The sequence below is a fragment of the Pseudorca crassidens genome, chromosome 4 (assembly GCF_039906515.1).
Source record: "Pseudorca crassidens isolate mPseCra1 chromosome 4, mPseCra1.hap1, whole genome shotgun sequence".
NCBI lineage: Eukaryota > Metazoa > Chordata > Mammalia > Artiodactyla > Delphinidae > Pseudorca > Pseudorca crassidens.
This window is the reverse complement of record NC_090299.1, coordinates 532841-559641: the sequence shown is the minus strand read 5'-3', so window position 1 is coordinate 559641 and position 26801 is coordinate 532841. Positions and strand designations below refer to the sequence as shown.

At 46.2% G+C, this 26801-nt stretch overlaps 1 long non-coding RNA gene across 2 annotated transcripts; it reads left to right on the top strand.

Moving 5' to 3' along the window:
- Nucleotides 1-1095: 1095 nt before the first annotated feature.
- Nucleotides 1096-25057, top strand: LOC137223063 (uncharacterized). Of its 2 annotated transcripts, none has more exons than XR_010942700.1 (5): nucleotides 1096-1275; nucleotides 12244-12344; nucleotides 23159-23284; nucleotides 23953-24099; nucleotides 24885-25057. It is a non-coding gene; the product is annotated as an uncharacterized lncRNA (long non-coding RNA). The 2 variants fall into 2 exon arrangements; XR_010942701.1 differs by lacking the exon at nucleotides 1096-1275 and adding an exon at nucleotides 6970-7177.
- The last annotated feature ends 1744 nt before the right edge of the window (nucleotides 25058-26801 follow it).

Below are 26801 nucleotides of genomic sequence, written 5' to 3'. Positions count from 1 at the left end.
ACCCTGGGGTCTGCTGGCCTGTCTGTGTTGTCACAGCTAAAAAGCAGGTCAGTGAAACAACCCAGCCATAGGAGCCTAATCTCTTAATCCAAAAGCAATGCTGCATTTTCCCCCTGTTTTTCTACTTGTTTCAAGAGTATTCATAATTACTTGCTGAAGCATTCTTTTGACAGCACACTCACATTTTTAAAAAATGGCGGGAGGTGGGGGGAGGAGGGAGTGAAGGCTGCTTCGCGGGGGAGAGAAACGCAAGTCTGCCGGGCCTGGGAAGGGGTGAGAGCTGGAGTCTAACAGAGTCCTCACCCCAAACTCTCTGAGTCTCATTAAAAAATGAGTGTGCAAATGCTGATGAAATCGTGTAAGGTCTGTAGTCTAGTTAGCTGCACTCTGCCAATGTCAAAGTCCTGGTTTCCTTGACGGCTGTGCAGTCAGCTGGTCACGCAAGATGTTACCGCTGTGGGGATCTGGGCGATGGGTACGATTTCTGCAACTTTTTCTGAGTCTATAAATATTTCAAAATAAAAGGTTTAAAAAGAAAACATTGCGTGCCAGAGCTGAAAGAACATCATAAATCACACTGGGCGACTTTAACTGTTTTGTTTTTTAATGAGAAAACGGAGACTCAGAGAGTTTGGGGTGAGGACTCTGTTAGACTCCAGCTCTCACCCCTTCCCAGGCCCGGCGGACTTGCGTTTCTCTCCCCCCGAAGCAGCCTTCACTCCCTCCTCCCCCCACCTCCCGCCAAGCAGTGGAAGCGACCAGAGAATGGCCATTTGCGTTTGGTCACTCCCGCACAGCTCAGGCCATCTCTGGGCCTCTGCCGGGTGCGGCGCTTCGGGGTGTCCATGGCTTGTCCCTTGGCCTCACTTTGTCTTTCATTCCATTGGAACATTTCAAAATCCTTAAAAGGAACCGATCCAAAGGAATTCTGATGTCATCACGCTTGGCAAGGTCCCAGGGTTCAGGCGTCTTTTATCTTGTTCTCTGGGACCTGCTGCAATCACCTGCCCAAGTGTAGCCACCATATGTCCCTTCTCACAAAAATCAATTTACAAAGCTGTCCAATGAAATGTAAGCACTCGGTAAGCAGTATCACCTGCAACGGATCCATTTCAGAAGAAGCAGAACCAGAGGCGGCAAAAGCAACAGAAATGCAAATGTTAACATTTCTTTTGAGTTTTTGTTTTTCACTTTCAACGGCTTTTTATTTCCACGTAGGGGAAAGAGAGGAGAAATGCATAATAGAAGACATTCCAAGTGACACCTGGATAACAGGTGGGTTAGATGAGCTCTGCTGAATGTTGAACTCGAGATGTCATCTTGCGGTGGTGTCACGCTAACCTCCGGTGGTGTCGCGCTAACCTCTTCTGTTTCTAACATCTTTATTGGACGTGCTATCCTCTTGACGTGCATGCTCTTTGGCAGAGAGCTTCAAGCTGTGTGCTTTTCTCTCGAGACACATTAGCAAATTATGCAGAACTGGCTTGAAAACAGCCTTAAGAGGGAATTGCATAATTCGTAAAACAGGAAACCCAAACACAAGACCACAGGATCCAAGCTTGATTTGTTTTTCCAGTTGTCAGGTTACCTTAAGTCAAACAATCTCTGATGCCATTAATCATGCTAATTGTGGTTGAATTCTCAAAGGATAAGTGAGGTCTGTAGACGGGTCCAGGAACACGAGACAAAGCAGCAGAGGTCAGTGTGCCTTCTGAACTTCAGCTTCCAGAGGCTGAGTTAATCGGCAGCCTGCTACTCACATGTGCCAAATGCTATAATAGCGCCCCCTCGACACAGTTCTTAAACATCTCCTTTAAAAGTCCTTTTTGTAAAAAATTCCATTGCACATTTACTCTCTGCTTTTTGTTCACTGTGTGCTGCAAGTCCCTAAGTCCACAGCCAGGACCTTAGCTCAGCCCATCTGCTCTGAGCGTGAACACATTCCCGACCGCTGTGGGCTCTCCGCGCTTAGGCTGCCCGCACCCCAGATAACTGTTTCCACTCCTGTCTCACTGAACTATCCCTGAACCTTCGCTGCCTGTCAAATCCCTGACTCTCACTTAGTGATACTTGATCATAAATGCACGTGTCAAGCCCTGCCCGGTTAGGAAGCGTCGATCCAGAATATGCTAGATTTAATGTTTAGATCACCACTGAAATGGCAAAACAAGTGTTCAAATGTCTGTGGATCTGTGGGGACCTGAGGCCATGCCTGGTGGCCCAAGTCTAGGAAGAGCACATGGCAGCTATGCCTTTTCTCGTCACATCTCTGAGTTCCTATGAAGTCCGATGAAACACACCGTCTCGAACGTCCAAGAGAGATGACCTCGGGGCCAGTCATTTAGTCAAATCTACCTGAAAGCGTGATTTTGTTCCTCGGGACTAAAAGTAGGCTGCCGCCTTCCCCAGGCGGAGGCCGCGCAGGGCACCGCAGGAGGACAGAGGTGTGCCGGCCATCGCCGCCATTGCCAGCAGCTTGGTGGCGACTTTGAGCCTCGTCCCCTTATCCATGAGCTGGAGGCAGCACCTGCCTGGAGCACCTGGCCCCCGACCAGCTGCAGGCGTGCGTCCCACTTTCTCCCAGCCTCTTGGACTCTGTTTCCAACCTGTCAACTCAGCCTCCCAGGGTCTGTCCGAAGGTACCAGAGAAGCAGGTGTGGCCCTGATTCTGGCTCCAACCCCTCCCTGAAAGGAAGGAAATTCCTGAGAAGCAGAGGAGAGCCTGGAATCCCTCTGCTGGAGGCTGAAAGGGAGACAAACCCACCTGCGCACCTGTGAACCGTGCCAGTGCAGGGCACTGCAGCCAAGCGCAGGACTAGAAATCCTTGCTCTGTAAATTTGCTTGGAAACTTCAAAGTCAAATATGTTGTATACTTTTATACTGTTTCTCTTAGCTCCTCTTAGTAATGCTCTTTAATGATAAATTCCAGGTTGTTTTGAATGAACACAGGGGGCGAGGTTTTTAGGAGGAGGGGGACGAGAGGGACGAGGGAGCTCTGGGGGGCTGTGGGGTAAGTGACCGCCGCTGGCCCGACGAGCTTTACAACCACCTACTTGCTGATCCTTGGAAACACTTTTTTAAAATATAAATTCATTTATTTTTCATTTATTTATTTTTTGCTGCATTGGGTCTTCATTGCTGTGCACAGGCTTCCTCTAGTTGCGGCGAGCGGGGGCTACTCTTCATTGCAGTGTGCAGGCTTCTCATTACGGTGGCTTCTCTTGCTGTGGAACACTGGCTCTAGGCACATGGGCTTCAGTAGACGCAGCACGTGGGCTCAGTAGTTGTGGCGCACAGGCTTAGTTGCTCCGCGGCATGTGGGGTCTTCCCGGACCAGGGCTTGACCCGTGTCCCCTGCGTTGGCAGGCGGATTCTCAACCACTGCACCACCAGGTAAGTGTGGAAACACTTTTTAAACAAGGCTGTCAGTTCTTATAGAAAGCAGGTGCTGAGAGAAGGCGAGAAGTACCGCGGAGCACAGCGATCCTGTGTGGGAGGCTGTTCATTAAAAGGAAAAGAAGTCGAATTCAGAAGCAATGAAGTCTCGCTCCTGGTCGCTCCCTTTCACAGGGTCCTTGGACATGACCCTTGCACTCGGCCGAAGTCTCCAGGGTTCTGTAGTTCTTTTTCTTCAGAGTGCAAACCTTCAGCAAGACCAGGAGATGGAGGAGGAAGAAGCAAAGCTAAACGAGGATCATCGCTCATCACCACACCTCAGGGGGTCAAGGGCTGGGTGCCTGCTGAAGCCCCCCCACTCCGAGCCAAGGAGTCAAGCGCAAGTGATTCATTAAGGGGGCGTCCCCCAGGGGAAGGAGGGAGAGAGGCCAGGCTCAGACTGAGCCCGGGGAGCTCGGGAACGTGAGCCAGCACTGCAGATGCCCACCCAGTGCCCCCACCGCCGAGAGGACACCTGGGAGTGAGGCTGGGGACCCAGACAGACGCTCAGACCCCTCGTTTGGGCAGCATCATTCACAACAGCCAAAGGAGGCAGTGACCCGTGTCCGTCAACAAACGGATGCATGAACAAAATGCGGTCCATGGCACAGTGGAATATTATTCAGTCGTGAAAAGGAGTGAAATGAATAAAAATGAAATTCAGAACCCACTGTAGCAGGCAACAGGACAGATGCTGTGTGGTTCCACTTGTACGAGGTCCCTAGAAGAGTCAGATCAAAAATCAAGAAGTAGGAGTGACGTGACCAGGAGCTAGACAGGGAGGGGAAGGGCAGCTACTGCTTAACCAGGTGCAGCTTCTGTTTGGTGGAGAAGTTCTGGAAACGGATGGTGACGGCTGCACAGCAAAGTGAACATCCTTAATGCCATCGATTTGCACACTTTAAAATGCTTACAGTGTTAAATTTTGTTATATATGTTCTACCACAATTTAAAAAACTTAAAAAGTAGTTGGCTAAGAAGCCCCCCAGAGTTTTCCCACCTCCCAGCAAAGGAGCTGGTGGCCGGGCCCCACCCCACACGCCGCCTCTGACGCTCTGGACCCCTCCCAGGCCCCGCTCCAGCCTCGGGGCACACAAGCTATGAGAGTCACGGCCGCTCTTTCTGCCGTCTCAGCGGCACCAACGTCTCTGGACGCCCCGCCTGCCCCAGGCCCTCTGTCTGCAGACACCCCCGGATTCTACGGACACGGGTTCGGGAGATGTGTCTGCATGTCCGGCCTCTCCTTGGTGACACAACTTTGACACCCAGAACGAGTGTGCAACTAAGATGCACACCTCTGCACGGAAGGGACCAGCGTGGAGGGGACCATCCACGGGAGGGAGACGCGAGCTGAAGAGCAGCAGACACTTCACAGGAGGCGGAACGCAAACAGCCAGGAGCGGGGGGAAAGGCGCTTGACTCCGTGCCCGCCAGGCAACACAAAGCCCATGAGATGCTGCCACGCACCCACCGGTGAGAAAACCGAGTGTGCCGGTAGGTGTGCACCGCCACCCCTGCTCCAGGCTGCAGACTTCACCCCCAAAATGGTGCCCCTCCGAAGATGAACACAGGCCCAGTCCACAAGCTGGGTAAATGCAGGACATGCCCAACAGAAATGCACACACGTGCTCAGCTGCACAAGAATCTTCAGAGAGGCACGACCCAAGATGGCCCAAACCAGGCCCGTCCAGTGTCCATCCACGGACAGACGGACAATAAAGCCAGCCGTTCACATGACGAGGCACTAACGAGGCACTCAGCAGCCACAACAGGGACGGTCTCCACCGCATGTGACACGGACGGACCCCCACACACGCTGACGGTGTTCACAGGAGGACACGCACTATATAAAGTACAAAGACACAAAAACGCTGTCTTCACAAGCCAGGGGCTGGCGGCCTCCGGGACGGGTGGTGAGGCCGCGGGGTGTCTGGGGCGTCAGCAATGTTTCACAAGCCAGGGGGCTGGCGGCCTCCGGGGACGGATGGTGAGGCCGCGGGGTGTCTGGGGCGCCAGCAATGTTTCACAAGCCAGGGGGCTGGCGGCCTCTGGGGACGGGTGGTGAGGCCGCGGGGTGTCTGGGGCGCCAGCAATGTTTCGGCTGGCGAGTTAGTGGCAATTACTCATTGACTGTACCCTGATGGCGTGTGTGGCGTAGGAAGTGTGTGCTCTCGTGTCAGTGACACGTCCCCTCCTGCGCTCCCTCCACACAGGAAGGCTCTCAGAAAGGCTCACAGGTCAGAGGGAAGCCAAGGTGCTCGGGGAGCCTGGAGCGCCTGGAAGAGGCCACTCTGTATTCACGGCGACTCTTGGGAGCAGCTGCTTTCTATGCCCACGTTGCACCCGGGTCAACAGGATGAGCTGGCTTTGAACCCCCTCCTGTCAGGCGGCCCATCCCAGTTCCTTCTCTCGTTCCTCAGACACTGCGTGGCCAGTTTGTCTGTAGAGCTCTGTGCTCAGCACTGGACAAACGACACTGGATCTTTCTTCAGCTCTCTGAATAGACCTCAATTAGGTTACAGAAGAACATTTAAGGACATAGAAACATGGTCACGAAAAAATTGGGTGGAAAAACCAAATCAGAGATGTACAGTATGATTTCATTTTTTTATAAAATATACGATGTGTACTTACAGGGAAAAAAGGTTAGAAGGATAATACTGAGTACCAAAGGCCTCTGGAGGGGATTTTTACTTTCTAAAATTCCTACAAGAGATGCATTTCACTTTTCTAGTATCAACTCAGATGGCCCTCAGTTCCAGGCTCAAGGACTCACAGGCCGGAGCAGAAGAGCGAGCCACCTCAGGGGTCGCAGGACGAGCTGAGTGCCTGAACGGGGCGCACACAGGGTCCCAGGGAGGCAGGTGGCCTCCTGTGGCACGCGGCTCACGCCTGGCACCCAATAGCTCCCACCCAGGGTCACTGAGTGGAGCCCCCAGGAGGAAGGGCCCCTGGGGAGCTAGGTCAGCACAGAAGTTCTGCCGGAACTACACCTGGGGTTTAACACGCGCCACACAGCCCGGGGCTGCGTGCAGAGCCGGGGTGGAGTTTGTGATGAGGGGCCGAGCGCTGAGTTGGGAACCGAGCCTGCGGAGTTTGCATCCGGGCTCAGCCTTTTATTTTCTGGCTGGTGTTAGACAAGTCCCGTAGCCTCGTCTGCAAAGGTGGGTATTATTATACCGACTTTCCAGGGTTGTAGGCCCTAACGGGCGTTGACATCAAAAGCCCAATAATAACGTAAGGAATAATTCATCAAGTGCTTGCATAGCGCTTACAACGTGATAAGTGCTGCATTAAGCCGTTTACAAATACTAACTGGGTCTTCACACCCCAAGGGGTATACACCGTTGTTATCCTGATGAGAAACACGTGAGGCAGCCTGGCCCGCTCTGGGCGCCCGTCACATGGACTGTCCTGTCCACGCTGGGAGGACCGCCGGGCCCATGCACCCGCGAGCAGTGCTACTCTTCTGCCACCTGGTGGTAGCCATAGGGCATAACACCTCCCTCTGGGCCAGGAACACCGGCGCTGTAAGCAGGGACCAAGGGTGCGCATCCGTTCAAAACCCGTTATCGAACACGTACAACTCCTCAGCGGGCTCTGCCCTCGCTCAGTCCGGGCCCAGGAGGCCCACAGAGGAAGACGCCGTACGTCCCCAGACTCCAGCCCCTCCCAGAATAAATGCGGGGGTGGGGGGGCGGCACTGGGACAGTTGGCACGCGGACAAGAAGAGGGCGGATGGTGAGTGTGGGGAGAGTGACAAGCGCAGAGCCCTAGAGGACAGGGAGGGGAGGCAGAGGGCGGTGAGCTGCCGGGGTGAGGGGTGCTCGAGGTGGAGGACGGAGACGCTGAGTGCGTCCACGTGGGCAAGGCAAGCCCCGGACGGGCGAGGGGCTGGAAGAGGCTCCCGAGGAGACCGTCGTCTCGGAGGACGGGAACCCACGCGGGCATTTCCAGGCGCTGTCCGCCTGCCTGGCTGTGTGCTTTTCTCCAGGACGTTCGGCTGCTTCAGCAAAGGTGCCGCATCAGGTTTAGGGCTTTGTGGCCTAACTTGGTGAAGGTTCCACGTACACTTGAAATGTGTACCTGCTGTTTGGGGGCCATCCCCGAAGTGCCAAGCCAGGCCCTGCAGGTGGACGGTGCAAGTCAGCTCTCCCACGCCCACTAGCCCTGTCCACGGCCGAGGAGCGCTGCCGACCCATGGGGTGGACTCGTCCACGTCTCCTTTCAGCAGTTTTACTTCGTGTGTTTTGAAACTGTTGATGCATGTAGGATGGTTATGTCTTCATATTGAATTGACCCCTTTATTATTACGTTAAGGCCCCGCTCCGTCCGTGGTAATTTCCTTTGCTGTGGAGTCTACGTTATCTGATATTTATAGAGCCACGTGAGCTTTCTTTTGACTGTCGTAATGATGTCTTTTCTATCCTTTTAACTTACCTATAGCATTATACCCAAAGTGATTTTCTCAAAGACTGAATAGTTGGTTCATTTTTTTAAACATCCATTCTGACAATCTTTGTCTTATCTCCGTTTATACCATTTGCTTGTAATGTAATTACTGATACGTCAGGATTTAGGTCTGCTGTTTTATTATTTGTTTTCTTTTTGCTCCCTTTGGGTTTTGTTCCCATTTTCTGTTTTGTACCTTCCTGTGGGTCACTTGAATGTTTTGTAATGCATTTTGTGTTATCTGTAGTATTTTTCACTGTTATCTCTTTGTATAGTTTTTGTTAGTGGTTGCTCTAGGGGTTACAATACACATACTTACCACAGTCTACAAGGATCAATATTTTACCATAGCAAGAGGAATATAGAACCTTATGACCATGTAAATCCCTCTGCCCCCCACCCTGTAACATAGTTGTTGTAAATATTATGTCTACATACTTTGAGAACACCACCAGGCAATGTTGATTTTTTTTTTACCTTCAACTGTCAAACAGCTTTTTTTTTTTTTTTTTTTTATTGCGGTACGCGGGCCTCTCACTGCTGTGGCCTCTCCCATTGCGGAGCACAGGCTCCGGACGCGCAGGCTCAGCGGCCATGGCTCACGGGCCCAGCCGCTCTGTGGCATGTGGGATCTTCCTGGACCGGGGCACGAACCCACGTCCCCTGCATCGGCAGGCGGACTCTCAACCACTGCGCCACCAGGGAAGCCCCAAACAGCTTTTTTTTTAAAGGGGAAGAGAATCCTCTATTGTGGTTTCCCCGGTGTTGACTTCCCCATTGTTCTCCCTTCATTCCTGCTATTCCAAGTTTCCGTCTTACCGTTCTCTTTCTGTCTGCAGAAGTTCCTTTAGCAATTGTTTTACAGTAGGTGTTCAAGTGAAAAAATCCTTAGTTTTCCTTGAGCTTAAGAATATTGTGACTTCATTCTGAAGGGTATTTTTGGTGGATATAGATTTGACAATGCTTTTTCTTTCAACACTTGGGAATGTGCCCCTTCCTTCTGGCCTCCATGTTTCTGATGAGAAGTCTGCTGTTACTCAAATTGTTTTTCCCCATCAGTAATGCAGTGTTTCCCTCTGGCTATTTTTCATAGGTTCCCCCCTCTTTGGTTTTGAGAAATTTAATCATGATGTATCCGGTGGTAGATTTGGGGGAGTCTGACCTTGTAGGGTTCACTTAGCTTCTTGAGTATGTAGGCTTATCTCTTTCATCTCTTTCCCCCAGTTTGGGAAGTCTTTAGCCATCATTTCCTCCAGTGTTTACTCAGCCTTACACGCTTCCTCCTTTCTTCTGGGACTCGCAAATTATAGACCTTTGATTATTGTCCCACAAGTTCGTAAGACTGTTTGAGTTTTGTTTTTTTTTTCAATCTATTTTCTCTCCATTGACCAGATTTGATTACTTCTATTGATCTATAGTTTTTTGTTTGTTTGTGGTTTTCTTTGTTGTTGTTTTGGCCATGCCATGCAGCATGTGGGATCTTAGTTCCCCGACCAGGAATGGAACCCACGCCCCCTGCAGTGGAAGCGCGGAGTCTTAATCACTGGACCACCAGGGAAGTCTCCATTGATCTAGTTTCAAGTTCACTGACTCTTTCCCTGTCGTCTCTATTCTTTTATTGAGTCCATTTGGTTATTTTTCAATTTCAAATATTATATTTTTCCTGTTCTAATGTGTCCATTTATTTCTTTTTATATCTCTATTCTTTTTCTGAGACTTTCTACTTTTCCATTTAAGGGTTTCAAACTCCTTGTTGATGCATTTTTATGACGACTTTAAAATTCTTGTCAGATAATTTCAATGTCTATGTCATTTTGGTGTGTCTACTAGCTGTCTTTTCTCATTCAAGTTGAGGCTTTCTTGGTTCTTGACATGGTACGTAATTTTGTAATGTATCCTGGACATTTTGAGTATTATAACTCTGGTTCCTATTTAAATATTCTATTCTAACAAGTAGTCAACCCATTTAGTTTCAGATCACACATCCTAACCTTATTTCTCTGAGACTCTGCACTATTATTCTGGCCTACCCTGCTTGCGTACTACCCAGGGGCCAATCTGAAACCTGGGTGTCTTCCACACCACGATTGGATTCTCAGAGTTTCTGCTGTACTTATTCTGGTTGGCCTCATGCATAGGCTGCTCAGGGGTGTGCCCAGGACACCCATACACAGATTTAAAGATCGCCTCTCCAGCTCCCGCCTCTCTGTCACCCTCCCCATCTCTGCCTCTTCACTGTCCTTCACTAAGTGCAGGTCAGGCATCTCCACAGGTCTTCACCCCAGTCCCCACATGAAGCAGCCCGTGGAGAGGGTGCCGTTTCTTTCACAGGGTTCGTCTGGAGTAGGGCGGGTGTAGTCAAAGGGTTCCACCCTGTTGGGTCACCCTATTCCAGATCCTTTTGCACGGGAGCGCAGACTTCTCCTGAGCGGGTTCTCTTTCCTCCTCCCTGCCTCTCTTTCAGTTTCGTGGGGACTGCTGTTTGCTCCAGCACCCAGGCCAGGATATGGGGGTGGGGGACAGACAGGGAACTCACAGCTGAGTCACACTTTGAGTCCTTGGCAGTCACCTTCTTTTCTCCACCTTTCAGAGTCTTCTGATACTTGCTTTAGACATTTTGGCCAGGGTTTTTAGTTGTAATTAGCAGGAGAAATAGGGTGGAATGGGCTTACCCCATCTTTTCTGGTATCACCAATGACACCTTTTTTAAAGATCCTCTTCAGCTGGAACATTCTAAACAGTCTATAACGTACACGGCACAGAGTTAACAAACTTGTGGAGACAAGACAACCAGGACTGCTCAGTGAGGCCTGAACTGAAGCCGCTCCGAAGTGCAGGCAGGGCTCAGGGGCGTTGCCGCCCGCCCGTCCCAGGAAACCCGTTCTCTCCCCAGGGCTGCCCGTGCAGTCATGTCCAGGGTGAGGTTCCCGTCAGGGATGCGTCTCCCTCTGCCTCCCAGGGAGTCAGGGTGGTTCTGGGCTTCGGGATCAAACCACCTCGGATCTAATTCTGCCCCTACAGCTTATTCACTGTGTGACTTTGGGCTGTGACTCTGACACTCAGTTTCCGCCTTGTGAAATAGGGACAATACAGAATCCAACACTTTTTACAACCTCTGCCACTAGCACCTGGTCCAAGCCACCTAGACTATGATGACAGCCTCCCTTCTTCCACTCCTATCCTTCTTCATTCCTTACTCCATGCAAAAAAAATGTTCAAATGAAAGCCACATCATTTCACTCACCTGCCCAATTGCTTCCCCCCAATTTTTTTGGGGGGGGAATAGGGTCTTTTTTTAAAATTTATTAATTTTTGTCTGTTGGGTCTTTGTTGCTGCGCACAGGCTTTCTCTAGTTGCGGCGAGCGGGGTGTACTCTTTGTTGCGGAGCGCGGGCTTCTCATTGCGGTGGCTTCTTTTGTTGCGAAGCACGGGCTCTAGGCACACGAGCTTCCGTAGTTGTAGCACGCGGGCTCAGTAGTTGTGGCTTGCAGGCTCTAGCGCACAGGCTCAGTAGTTGTGGTGCTCGGGCTTAGTTGCTCCACAGCATGTGGGATCTTCCTGGACCAGGGCTCGAACCCATGTCCCCTGCATTGGCAGGCAGATTCTTAACCACTGTGCCACCAGGGAAGCCTTTCCCCAAAATTTTAAAAAGGATTTGTAGACCATCCACGATCTGGCCCATTACCCCTTCAGCCTCATCTCCTGTGATTTTCTTCCTGTTAACTTCACTCCAGCACTCTGCTGTTCCTTGAACACTCCAAGCATTCTCCTGCCCCAGGACCTTTGCATGTCCTCCTGCATGGGACGATCTTTCACCAGTGGAGGGAGCATCACGAGGTAGTAAGGAAAAAGGCACTACACTGCCTAGATTGAATCTTGACTCTGCTACTTGCTAGGTACGTGACCTTGGGCAAATTACTTTATGCTTCAGTGTCATCACACGTAAAATCGTCATAAAATATTAGCTACCTACATAGCGCTGTTGTCATGACAATTCAGATTACACGTGTAAGTTTCTTAGAACGGTGCTTGGCACACAATTAGCACTGAATGTGATGTATAGATAGATATGGATGTAATCTGCATGTATGTGATAAACAAATATTATAGAAGCGGATATATTTTTACTCCCCTATCCTTTCAGGTCTTTGCTCAAATGTCAGAGAAGCCTTCCCTGACTTCCCCACATAATGCTTCCAAGTCCCCTACCACTCCCACCCTGTCTGTTGCTTCTTCTTGTAGCATATATAACATCTTCAACGTTATATATTTACTAGTTGTATGTTTCTCAATGAGATTTAATAAAGACTTAAAAAAGATAAATAAAAATAAATGTCTTATATTTTTGAAACAGGGACTTTCAAGATACAACAGTGGGACTTGGGCAGACACGATTTCCTTGAATCTGCTCCTGGTCTGGGAATGGTTGTGACTGTTACAACTTACAATGATGAGGTAAAACACACTTTTTGTCTTGCTACTGAAATCTTTTATTTTCTAAAAAGCCACGTGTCATGTACACCCACACACTTCACATCTCCACACAGCGCTCACTGTCCAGCATCTCATTTCTGACACGTGTAGCCCTGACAGAGGCACTGCACCAAGACACAGACGCCTGCCTTCAACGGGCCTACAGTCCAGCTGAGGAACAGAGACTCCTTAACACACAAGGGAGAGACAGTACAAAGGGCAGGCCTCGCACTCATCATCCTGAGGTTTTGCTGGTCTTGCTGGGCAGGGGGAACCCACAGGGCCAATGCATCCCGCTGGTCGTGCAGGGCCAGGCTTCACCTGCTCTGCAGGTGCCACAGCCTCACCCAGACACGAGGGTCGGATAGGCCGCCTCTCCCTCCTCCCGTCTGGTGGGGTTTCTGTAGGAATGCGGCCTCTGGGTCTGTCTGGCCTCACAGGGCGCCTCCTCACTGGGAGCTGCAGAGTAGAAAAGGCACCACGGTCAAAGGGAAAGAATGTGGATCTTGGGGTCGGAGGCAGGTGTGAGTGCAGACGGTCATCTACAAGCTGGACCTCGAGGGGTTACTTGGCTGCTTTAACCCTCCATTTTCTCCTCTGTCCAACGGTCGCAGCAGATGTTGTCCCCACCATGCCAGCTCAAGGGACTGTGACCTGCTCCGTCCAATAATTCCAACGTGACTGCAGGAACTACTTCCCTTTGGACTTGCTGTCCTGGGGATGTGCTCATGACGTAGCAGGATGGTGGTGGAGCAGAGCCTCACAGAACAGACAGGCATCTCTCTAGCTGGCAAGGAGAGGGTACTTGATGTAGACAGGCCCAATTTCCTGTCCTCATGAGGGCTGCACTCAAGCCTGACACTGTGACGCCCCCACTCACGTGGAGCCCAGGAGACTCCATTCCAACTGGACCGGACACCTGATTCCGGCCCGCTGTAGCAGCCTTCTCCTGGTACACCAGGCACCTCCCTGGCAACAGTTCCACTGGGGCCACTTTCCTAATTCTCGTACAGCTACCCTCTCCTCCTGACACCCCCGTCTCCTTCACTTCCTGCCCAGTTAAACCAAAACAGAATTCTCTGCTGTCCTTCCCTGTAACCTTTCATGACTGATCTGGAAATGTCTGCATAGCTTGTTAAACCCAGAACCCAAATTTTAGTTGGACAAAACAGCTTCACAGAAAAACCTGTTCACTGTTTTTAAGACAGAGCTGTTTCATTCTCCAAAAAATACATTTACTCGAAACAATACCCCCTTCTAGATGGGAGGAGAAGTGTTTTCATTCTGCAAACATCCAACAGATATTTGCCACGGGCCTAGGAGAGAGAAAATTCTCACCCCAAAGGCCTGATTTTCAGGAAGGCTCTCTCCCTCTGGAAGTAAGAGGACCAGACACAGCTCTGGTTTAACATTCCTAACGAGCTAAGATCCTCTCTGAAGATCCTGAACAGCACCCCGCCAAGGACTCGGACTGCTCCTACCCGGGTCCATGTGCCTGGACGCAGGGTACTCTCGGATGCTAACCTGAACACATGTCCCTTCCTACGGCAGGTGACTGGCAGGCCAAGGGGTAACATGGCTGGTAGGGTAGGCAGGGCAGACAACGACAATATACAGGCACCATTCAAACTATGCATTTTGTATTCCATTGTCCCTTATTCCGTGTCCAATATTCCTATTCCATTTTGTAGAAGAGAAAACTGTGGTCCTGAGAGGTAAAATGACTTATACAAGATCACATCATCAGCAAGTGGAAACACTGAGGTCTAAATTCAAGCATGTCTTTTTCCAGCACACCAAACTAACAGGCATTGCTGACTGACATGTTTGCTGACGTGAATAGTCACTGGAAGCAGACTCTGTAGAACCCTGACCCAACACTAAGGGTCAGAAATGGAATTTAACAGGTGATGAGTCATCACTGCATATTTTTCCAGGGAAAAGTAACTCTGTTATTCATAAAAAATTAGAAATCAAATGCAAACCTGACCTTGAATGCAGCTGTATTTACCAAAGTTTCCCTATCAACACTCTGTTAAGTGAAATTAAGTACATGGCAAGATCCTTTAATTTTCTCCAAATCAAAATTGAAAGATTTAAAAAAAGAATCTTGGTTGCATTTTTCTATGTGTAATACATACCTGTTTCTAAAGTGATTTAATAGGCTATCTTTTTGAGCAGTTTTAGGTTCACAGCAAAATTCTGCACGAAGTACAGAGTTCTCGTATGTCCTCTGCCCCCATGTGAACAGAGCCTCTCCCACTAGCAGGCCTGGAATGGCACAGCTGTTGCAGCTGACGGCTGCACTGACACATCATTCAAAGCCCACGGCTCACATTAGGGCTCCTTCTTGGCGTTGGACATTCTGTGGATTTGACAAATGTGTGATGACATGTATCCATCATTGTAGTATCAACAGAGTAGTTTCACTCCCGTAAACATCTTCTGGAACCCGTCTATTCATCCCTCCCCCCTCCCTAACCTTTGGCAACCACCCATCCTTTTACTGTCTCTACAGTTTTGACTTATCCAAAATGGCATACAGCTGGAGTCGTACAGCAGGCAGCCTTTTCAGAGTGGCCTCTTTCGCTTAGGAATATGCACTTAAGTTTCCTCCGTGTCTTTTCATGGCTTGATAACTCATTTCTTTTTAGCACTGAACAATATTCCGTTGTCAGGATGTATACCATGGTTTACTGATCCATTCACATGCAGTGGGACATCTTAGTAGCTTCCAAATTTGGGCTATTATAAATAAAGCTGCTGTAAACATTTGTGTGCAGGTTTTCATGTGGACATAAGTTTCCATCTTATTTGGGTAAATAAATAGTGCAACTGCAGAACTGTACGTAGAAGTATGTTTAGTTTTGTAAGAAACCACCAAACCGTCTCCCAAATGGGAACACCATTCTGCGTTCCCGCCGGCAGTGACAAGCGTTCCTGTTGCTCCACATCCTCGCCAGCATTTAGTGTTGTCAGTGTTCTGGATTTTTGCCATTCCCATAGGTGTGAAGTATCTCGTTGTTTTTAACTGCAATTCCCTAATGACATACGATGGGGAGCATCTTTTCATGTGCTTACCTGCCATCTATATGTCTTCTTTGGTGAGTTGTCTGTTCAGATCTTTTGTCCATTTTTCAATTAATTTGTTCAGTTTCTTGTTGTTTTCAGAATTCTTTGTATATTTTGGATAACAGTACTTTATCAGATACGTCTTTTACAAATAGTTTCTCCCAGTCTGTGGCCTGTCTTTTCATTCTCTTGACAGAGAGACAGACAGCTCTCTCTTCTGCAGAGCAGTTTTTAATTCTAATGAAATTCGACGTTCAACGTTCAACGTTAACGTCAAATGTTTAGTGAAGTTTAATTTTAGCGAAGCCCAGCTTCTCAATTCTTTCTTTCACGGATCGTGCTCTTGGTGTTGTGCCTAAAAAGTCGTAACTAAATCCACGGTCTTCTAGGCTTTCTATGTTACCGTCTAATAGTTTTATAGTTTTGCATTTAGACCTATGCTCCATTTTAAGTTAAATTTGTAAAAAGTGTAAGGTCTGTGTCTACATTCATTTCTTTGCATATGGATGTCCAGTTGTTCCAGCACGATTTGTTGGAAAGACTACCTTTTTCCATGGTATTGCCTTTGCTCCTTTGTCAAAGATCAGTGGGTCTACATTTGCGTGGGTCTGTTTCTGGGCTCTCTGATTCACTGATCTCTTTGTCTGCTCTTTCACCAATACCACACTACCTTGGTTACTGTAGCATGATAGTAAGGCTTTTTTAAATTAACTTTTATTGGAGTGTAGTTGCTTTACAATGTTGTGTTAGTTTCTGCTGTGCAGCAAAATGGATCAGCTCTATATACACATATAGCTCCTCTTTTCTGGATTTCCTTCCCGTTTAGGTCACCACAGCGCATTAAGCAGAGTTCCCCGTGCTACACAGTTATAGTAAGTCTTGAAATCAGGAACGTCAGTCCCCTGACTTTATTCTTATCCTTCAATATTGTGTTGGCTCTTCTGGATCTTCTGCCTCTCCATAGAAACTTTAGAATCAGCCTGAAGATATTCACAAAATAACCTGCTGACACTCTGACTGGGATTGTGTCAAATCTATAGATTAAGTTGGGAGGAACTGACTTTTTCACAATATCGAGTCTTCCTGGCATGAACACAGAACGTCTCTCCATGTATTTTATCTTCTTTGATTTCTTTCATTACAGTTTTTTAGTTTTTCTCATATATCTCTTAAACATACTTTGTTTTATTTATACCTAAGTATTTCATTTGGGGGAGATGCTAATGTAAATGGTATTGGTTTTGATTTCACATTCCACTTGGTTCACTGCTGATACAGAGAAACTGATTAACATATTAACCTTGTATCCTGCAACCCTGCTATAATCACTTATTAGTTCCAGTAAGTTTTATTATTTTGAATTTTCTACATAGACAATCCTGTTATCTGTGAACAAACACAGCTTTATTTCTTCCTTCCCAACCTGTATACCATTTGTTTTCTTTTCTTCTCTTACTGCATTAGCTAGGAATTGAAGTATGATATTGAAAAGGAATACTGAGGGACTTCCCTGGTGGTCCAGTGGTTAAGAATCCACCTTCCAATGCAGGGGACGCGGGTTCAGTTGGGGAACTAAGATCCCACATGCCGTGGGGCAACTAAGCCTGCGTGCCACAACTAGTGAGCCCGCATGCCACAACTAGAAGCCATGCACCCTGGAGCCCGAGTGCCACAACTACTGAGCCCACGCACTCTGAAGCCCGCATGCCACAACTAGCGAGGAGGCCATGTGCTGCAATGAAGATCCCACATGCCACAACTAAGACCCAAAAACAGCCAAAAATAAAATAAATAAATAATAAAAAAGAAAAGGAATAGTGAGAGAGGAAATCCTAGCCTTGTTTCTGATCATAGTGGGAAAGCCTCTAGTTTTTCACTATGAAGTATGCTAGCTGTAAGGTTTTTATAGATTTTTTAAATCAAATTGACAAAGTTCCCGTATTCTCAGTTTGCTGAGAGTTTTTGCCATGAATGGATGGTGGATCTTGTCAAATGCCTTTTCTACACCTATTGTTATGATCAAGTGATCTTTAACTTGTTGATGCGATGAATTACATTAACTGATTTTAAAATGTTGAACTAGCCTTGCGTATCTGGAATAAACCTGAGTTGGTCATGGTGCCTGATTCTTTTCATACATTGTTGGATTCAATTTGCTAATATTTTGTTGAGGATATTTGTATCGATGTCCATGAGAGATAATGGTCCATAGTTTTCTTGTGTCTTTCTCTGGTTTTGGTATTAGGCTAATGATGGCCTCAGAAAATGATTTAGAAAGTATTCTCTCTACTTCTGGAAGAGATTGTAGAGAATTGGTCTGATTTCCTACTTAAATCTTTGGTAGAATTCACCAGTGAACCCATCTTGGCCTGGTGCTTTCTGCTTGGAAAGTTATTATCAATTCAGTTTCTTTACTAGCTCTCAGCCTATCCAGACGGTCTATTTATTTTTGTGTGAGTTTTCACAAATTGCGCCTTTCAAGGAATTGGTCTATTTCATCCAGGTTACCACGTTTGTGAGCACAGAGCTGTTCATCGTATTCCTCTACTACCCCATTGATGTCCGTGAGACCTGTAGTAAGCCTCCTCTTTCATTTCTGATGTTATTAACTTGGGTCTTCTTTTCTTAGTTAGCCTCCCTAGAGGTTTACTGATCTTTGCAGAGGACCAGCTTTCTGTTTGCTGGTTTTCTCTGCGTATCTCCTGTTCTCACTGGTTTCTGCATTAGCTTTATCAGCACGGATCTTATTTCTCTTCTTATGCTGATTTTGGATTTAGTTGCTCTTCTTGTTCTAGTTTCCTAGGCTTAGATGATTAATTTTAGACCTTTCTTTCTTTTTGATATATGCGTTCAATGTTATAAATTTCTCTGTAAATGCTTCTCTCACTGTATCCCCCAAGTTTTGATTAAGTTGTATTTTCATTTTAATTCAGTTCAAAATATTTTTTGAGATTTTTAAATTGTGGTAAAGTACACATGAAATTCATCATCTTAACCATTACTAAGTGCACAATTCAGTGGTATTAAATATATTCTTAATGTTGTACAATCATCATCCTCATAACTCTTTAAATCTTGTAAAACTGAAACTCTATACTCGTTAAACAATAACTCCCCTATGACTAAATACCTCGTGTAAGTTGAGTCATACAGTGTTTGTCTCTTTGTGATTGGTTTACTTCAGTAAGTATAATTTCCACAACGTTCATCCATGCTGCAGCATGTGTCAGAATCTGCTTCCTTTTTAAGGCTGAATCATATGCCACTGTTATGTATGTACCACATGTTGCTTCTTCATCCACCTGTCAGTGGACACTTGTGTTGCTTCCACATCTTGGCTATTGTGAACACTGCTGCCATGAACATGGGGGTACAGACATCCTGATACCCTGCCTTGGATTCTTTGGGGTATATACCCAGAAGTGGAATTACTGGATCATATGATAATTCTATTTTCATATTTTTGAGGAGCCACCAAAATGTTTTCCACAGCAGCTGCACCACTTTACATTCCCACCAACAATGCACAAGGGTTGAAATTTTTCCACATCCTTGCCAGTACGTTTTTTGTTTGTTGTATAGCAGCCATTCTAATGTGTGTGAGGTAGTGCCTCACTGTAGCTTTGATTTGCATTTCCCTAATGATCAGTGAAGTTGAGCATCTTTTCATGTGCTTGTTGGCCTTTTCTGGTTGTTTGGGGTTTTTTAAGCACTTTGAATGTATCCGCCCACTGCCTCTGGTCTCCGAAGTTTCTGATGAGAAATCTTGTTAATCTTATTGAGAATCCCTTCTATATGATGACATCAAAAACCCCTGACAGGGCTTCCCTGGTGGCGCAGTGGTTGAGAGTCCGCCTGCCGATGCGGGGGACGCGGGTTCGTGCCCTGGTCCGGGAAGATCCCACATGCCGTGGAGTGGCTGGGCCCATGAGCCATGGCCGCTGAGCCTGCGCATCCGGAGCCTGTGCTCTGCAATGGGAGAGGCCGCAGCGGTGAGAGGCCCACGCACCGCAAAAAAAAAAAAAAAAAAAAAAAAAACCCTGACATTTGGAGGACAGGGTCCTTTTTGCCTACCCTGGCTTCTAAAAGATGCATGGGAGCTGCTCCAGGAACACCTGCGCAGCTGCCTGCCATGTGGCTGGCGGGGGGTGGGGGGTGGGAGGTAGGCAGCTGCCACTGTTCTAAGAGCTGATATTGACCAAAATTAACCACAATTTACCATCCAAGTCTTTCCCTGGAAGTTGCAAGCCTTCAATAGACTCCAGAGTTCCAAAACAGTTCCATCAGACAGATTCTTCCAGTGTAATTGTTGCCTAGAGACAGATTCCTGGTGCCTCCTATTCCACCATCTTCCCAGAATTCTCTTCCAATTCAAAATACTGTTAGTTTCTCTTGAGATTTCTTTCTCGACTCCTGTGTTATTTCGAGGTATGCTGTTTAATCTCTAAACATTTGGGGACTTTCCAGCTATCTTTTTGTTATTGATTTCTACTTTAATTGCATTATGGTCTAAGAGCATACATTGTATGGTTTCTATTATTTCAAATGTGTTAAGGTGTGTTTTACGGCCCAGAATGTGGTCTATCTTGGTGAGTGTTCCATGTGAGCTTGAGAAGAATGTGTATTCTGCTTTGTTGGATGAAGTGGTCTACAGATATTGATTACATCCAGTTGGTTGATGGTGCCATTGAGTCCAACTGTGTCCTTACTGATCTGCTGCTGGATCTGCCCACTTCTGATAGAGGAGTACCCAAGTCTCAGACTGTAATACTAAATTCTTGTATTTATCCTTGCAGTTCTATCAGTTTTTGCTTCATGTATTTTGACACTCTGGTGTTAGATGCATACACATTAAGGTTCGTCTTCTTGGAGAAATGACCTATTTATTACTATGGTCCATTATGTAATTATCCGTGATAATTTTCCTTGTTTTGAAGTCTACTCTGTCTGAAGTTAATATAACTATTCCAGCTTTCTTTTGATTAAGGTTAGCTGAAAGTTGACATATACATCTTTCTCCGTCCCTTTTTTTTTTAATTAAAGATTTTTTTGATGTAGACCATTTTTAGTCTTTATTAAATCTGTTACAATATTGCTTACGTTTTGGATTTTTGGCCATGATGTGAGATCTTAGTTCCCCAACCAAGGGATCCAACCCACACCTCCCACATTGGAAGGCAAAGTCTTAACCACTGGACCACAAGGAAAGTCCCTCCATCCCTTAACTTTTAATATATATGTGTCTTTATATTTAAAGAGGGGTTCTTGTAGACAATACATAGTCGGGGTTTTGGTTTTTTTTTTGGATCCACTCTGACAATCTGTTTTAATTGATGCATTCAGACCACTGACATTCAAAGTGACTGTTGATACAGCTGAGTTAATATTCATCATATTTATTAGTTTTCTAGTTGTCATCCTTGTTATTTGTTCCTATTTTTGTTTTCCACTCTTTTTCTGTCTCTTGTGGTTTTAATTATTTTACGATTCCATTTTATCTCCTTTCATAGTTATCAATTATACTTCTTTTAACTTTTTGTCGGTGGTTGCCCTAGAGTTTGCAATATACATTTACAACTACTCCAAGTCCACTTTTGAATATCACCATATCACTTCACAGGTAGTACAAGTACTTTATAATAACAAAGTAATGCTAATTCTTATCTCCCATCCCTTGCATCTTTGCTGTTGCTAATTTCATTTATATATAAACTATAATCATCAAATACATTGCTATTATTTTGAAAGACGTATCTATTAACTCAGTTAATAAGAAAAATAAAAGTTTTAATTTTACCTTCACTGATTCCTTCTCTAATGCTTTCCAATCTTCACGTAGCTCCGAGTTTCTGACCAATATCATTATCCTTCTCTCTGAATAACTTTTAACATTCCTTGTAAGACAGGTCTATGAGGGACAAATTCCCTCAACTTTTGTTTGAGAAAATCTTTCTCTTTTACTTTTGAAGGAGAATTCTGCAGGATACAGAATTCTAGGTTGGTGAGTTTTTTTCTCTCAACACATTAAATGTTTACTCTCTCCCTGCTTGCATGGTTTCTGAGGAGAAGTCGGGTGTAATTCTTAGCTTTGCTCCTCTATAAATAAGGCTTCTTTCTAGATTTCCTCTCTATCTTTGATATTTGCAGTTTTAATATGATATGCCTAGGTGTAGTTTTATTGGCATTTATCCTGCTTGGTGTTCTCTGGGCTTCCCAGCTCTGTGGCTTGGTGTCTGACACTAATCTGAAATTCTCGGTCTTTATTTAAATATTTCTTCTGTTGCTTTCTCTTTCTTCTCCTTCTGGTATTCCCGTTATGTGTATGTTACACCTTTAATAGTTGTCCTGTAGTCCTTGGATATTGTTCCTTTTTTCCCCCAGTCTGTTTTTGCTTTGTAGTTTTGAAAGTTTCTGTTGCCATATCCTCAAGCTCAGAGAGTCTCTCCTCAGTCCTGTCCAGTGTGCTAAGGAGTCTATCAGAGGCACTCTTTATTTCCGCTACAGTGTTTCTGATCTCTGGCATTTCTTTTTATTCTTTCACAGAATTCTGATCTTTCTACTCACACTACCCATTTGTTCTTGCATGTTGTCTACTTTTTCCATTAGAGACCACAGACTATTAATCATAGGTTTTCTAAATTCCTTATATGATCGTTCCAATATCCCTGCCATATCTGAATCTGGTTTTGAGGCTTGTTTTGTCTCTTCAAACTGCGGTTTTTGCCTTTGAGTATGTCTTATTATTTTTCTGTTGTTGTTGAAAGTTGGACGTGATGTGCTGGGTAAAAGGAACCCGTACTGGTTCCCACAGGGGTTTGTGCTCGGCTAAGCTGGGACTCTGCATTCGCCTCTCCCATTTTGGGGGCAGTTTACCCTGTGACCTCAATTCTCTTGACAGATCTAAGAACTGATTTTCTTTCTATGCAGCTTTTACTTTTTAAGACAGAGGGACAACTTCCAAGCTCCTTATATGCCAGACTTGAAGTCCTATACCTGTTTTTAAAATGCCAGACAATACAGAAATGTACTAAGCAGAAAAGTCAAAGTTCCCCAACAAATATAACTGCCTAATAACTTGGTATATATTCTTTAGAATCTTCTTCTAAGCACGTGTAGTTTTACAAACGATACTTTTTACAAAAATAGGATTCTATACAGACTATCCCTGAATATTGTGGACACCTTTCGTATAGATATGGGTGTTATAGTCTCTTTTACTGCTACCTAGCACCTCTTCATTTGGCTTTGCCTAAATTTAATCAATCCACACTCAAAGGTATTAGTTATTTCAAAACACAATTTTTTAAATAAATAACATCACACTGAATATCTTTTTACATATAACTGTCCATTTGGGCATTCCCATAGGATAAATTTCTATATGTAGCGCTGCTGGGTGAACGGTGTTATACGCTTGGCCAAAGCACTCTCTGAAACGGGTGTTCAACTTACATTCCCAGAACAGTGTCTAGAGATAGTATTTCTCCATACTGTCCCCGCCCCAGGTGCTTGTAAGTCTTTGCCAATCTGAAAACCAACAAGGAATATCTTACTGTGGTCTGTATTTTTTTGATTACCAGCAAGACTGAGTATTTTGCATGTTATTGGCCACTTGATTTCTTCTTTAAGAATTGCACAGTTTTCACTAGATTACATGGGGATGATTTTTTTTAAATGGAAAGTAGAGAATAATAAACTTAAACTATGGAAATCCTCAATCCTAGGTATTACTGTCAAAGTTATATGGCCCACAGGGAACATTCTACTTCACTTCACATTCACCTGGCGAACACATCATTTGCTTAGAGTCTAATTCTACGAGGCTCGTGTCATTTGGAGGGAGTAAGCTGGTAAGTATGTGCCTCCGAGTACTTGGTGATGAGCAGCGTCAGCACTATTCAGGCGCGACAATGATATGCAGACCATTATACCCAGACCTCAGCACAGCAACCAAAGAGGGAGCTGGAGAGCTTGGAAGGGGTTCAAAGGAGAGCCACGGAGTTGATTAAAGGGCTTGAAAAATGAGAACTGGGAGGGAAGCTTAAGAGAACTGTGATCATTCAGGCTTGAAAACAATTGAAGGCTGAAGGGTGAATTAATAATGGAATTCCAATAAATAAAACTCTTACATGGTAGATGGTGATTGGCTATTTTCTAAATGTGCTGAGAACAGATGAAGAGAATCTGTACTTTAGCATCAGAAATTTAGTTATATGTAAAGAACATTCTCCTGAGTAAATCAAATTCTCTCGGGGCAAAGGCTCTTGCCTAACAGTCTATTGTTAATATAAGTACTCTTTCAGGTCAGCATTATTATTACAAAGAAAGACTACTGGGTATAACAGGGAATAGAGTGGCGGTGAAGAAAAATAGAGAGCTCGAGAATGAAGTAGTGTTTGCTCTCAAAAAGGAAGAGTGGAGAAAAAGGAAGGAATGGGAGGACACAAGGAGGGAAAAAGCAAAGAAAAAGAGTGAGCCACGTTAAAAACATGTTTCTTCCTTTTTACTGTTTGCACAGCGGATCCACTTAGATATTCGAGTTGGAGAACATGACCTTGATGCAGCCATTGCTCAAGCAAAGGACAAAGTTAATGAAGTTAGCTTCAAGCTTGAACATCTAATTGAGCAAATGGAGCAAATAGTCAAAGAACAAAACTATCAAAGGGTCAGTCTGCCTATTCAGCTTATGCTCCCTCTTCCTGCCCAGTACGTAATTCTCCACGAAGCCCGCGAACCAAGGAAAGAGTAAACTGCCGGCTCCCCGGGCCTCCTCTGAGCTAGGACTGCGTGGACATGCAGGGGATGCAGGGACAGCGCTCGTTCACCGTTCGCTGGACCATGAGCTCCTCTAGGAAGGGGACCGTGGCTCACTCGCCTTGGGGTGTGAGCTCACAGAATGAATAAATAAGCGTTTCCAAACACACCCCACATGGCCGCAGCGTCTCAGTGTGCCCACTTTCTAAATCACCATTTTGTTCTTGTGACATTATGCGTTTCCTGGGTCACTGTGCTCAGTGGACCCTGGTCAGACGTGGGCTCAAATCTGCCCCCCCACTCACTAACCTTCTGTCGTCTCTGAGCTTCTGTTTCTTTATCTGGAAAATAAAATGAGCACAGTGCCCAGCTTAAAGTAAAGTAAGAACCTGAATGATGAACATCTGTCAATTAGGTAATGTTCACTTTGTTTGATGGTAACAAATAAAACATATAAAGTAATAGATCAAATACCTGATACTTTACGCCAAAACACAAAAGTGTGTTTTATAAGCTTGACTCTTCTTCCTTGTCTTTGACTAACAACACCCCTTGGCTTAGAAAATGATACTGCACTTTGGCGTAAGAGATTACCTGGGTGACATTAAGTACCTTGAATGCATACAGCACCTTCCCCTCAAATTCATGCAGGAAGTACCTTAAGAAACTTAACCTGCCTATTTCTCTTCTGCGTAGGACCGTGAAGAAGAATTTCGAATGACCAGTGAAGATACAAACAGCAACGTTTTATGGTGGGCCTTTGCACAAACACTAATCTTTATCTCAGTTGGAATTTTCCAAATAAAGTACCTTAAAGACTTCTTCATAGCTAAGAAACTTGTTTAAAAATATTAATAAAGGCAAATAACTACCTTCTACCTTGCATGTTTGAGTTAATATCAAAATATATTCATAAGTGTGCATAACTTTTCTGATTTCAAAGACATCAGAGGTTGGAATTGATGTTATATCATTGTAACACTGATAAAATGTCACTTTAACAATGTGGCTTCTGAGTTTGATAAAATAAATACATGATCCAGGCCTTATTTTAAAATTGGTATAGGTCAGCACTGTCCAACGGAAATAAATGTGAGCTATATATGTAAATTTTAAGTTTTCTGGTTGCCACATTAAAAAAGTTTTTTTTTAAAGAGTAAAATTAACCCTAGTGACCTATATTTAACCCAATGGATCAAATATATTACCATATTAACATGCAATCAATACGTAATTATTGATGAGGTAGTTTACATTCCTTTCTTGATAGGAAGTCTTAGAAACCCCGGTGTATTTTGCAATCAAAGCACATCTCAATTTGGACCAGTCACATTTCAGAGGCCAATGGCCACACAAGGTTCATGGCTACAGCACGGGACAGAGGGAGTACCTCGTTTCCCCACGGCGTTCCACTTAGAGTGGTCCTGAATCTCTGCATTTCTCTATTTCCCTGAAAGATGGCCACTTTTCTCCACACAAGTGAATGGCCCAGAGACTTCCTCTGAACCAAGTTTTCTCAGTGGGTCCCACTCTGATCCACCTCCATAGGCGGATGGAAACTGCTCTTCGGAGAGGATGGGGCATCCCGCGAGGAGTGTAATTCTAGGAGAAGCAACTTCCATTTATTTCCTCTAAATTTTAAAATAAGCGTAAGCTCACTAGAAGTTACAAAAAACAGTACAGAGAGTCCCTTCCACCAACTCCCCTATCCACCGTTTTTAAAAGCGAAATAACCTCCCCCAGGTCAAGCCTTTTCACATGTGCGTGTTAGAGGCAAGCAACGGCGCCTGGCCCGACCCGGCCCACCTCGACCATGGGGTCCAGACAGTGGGCCCCGGGCCCCACTCACACCCCATCGTGATCCTGACATTGGTCCTGGGCTACCAGGTCTCCTAATGCCCCGGCCCCAGAGTTTCCCATCCCCTACCTCCGACGGCCCAGACCCCCTTGCTGTTCCTCTGGTCCCTCCTGTCTCCCGGCCCTCATCCTCCGGGGCCCCAAGGACCCTACGCCTCCCACTCCCAGTACGGCGAGCACCGAGGGGCCCTCCCCCTGACCTCCCCACCCCCTGCATAATGGAGGGCACGAGGGGCCACCTGGTCCACCTAGCCGGTCCGCTCAGCTCTCCGTGTCTCAAGGTCGATGCACATCCCGCCTCCATGTGATTACTCCCACCCAACCCTCAGGCGTGGGTCTCACCTGACTCTGGCGGCCCGCTGTCGGTCTGTGAGGTGCAGCGGCCTCCCACAGCTCTGCGCCTGCGCCGGCGTCCCGGCGCACCCACCTCGGCGCCGCCTGGGGGCCCACATAGGTCCTGGACTATAACGCGCTGCCCTCAGGAGAATCGCTGGAGGTTGCAGCGTTGGAAAGAGCGAGGCCAGGTCCTCGCCTGTATGTTCCTCCTCCCCGACGTCCAGCCAAAACAACCCTCAGAGAGGAAAGTCTAATTCTAACCTCCCTCTCTTCCCCGGTTGGTACCTTCCAACACATGAGTTTTGGCGGTGCGCAGGCGTGGAATTGCAGCCCTCGGGCCACGCCCAGATCCCGCGTCCAGGTCTCGCGTGGGTCTCAGGAGGGCTTCGGTTGGGCAGCAGCATTGGCGGCAGCGGAAAT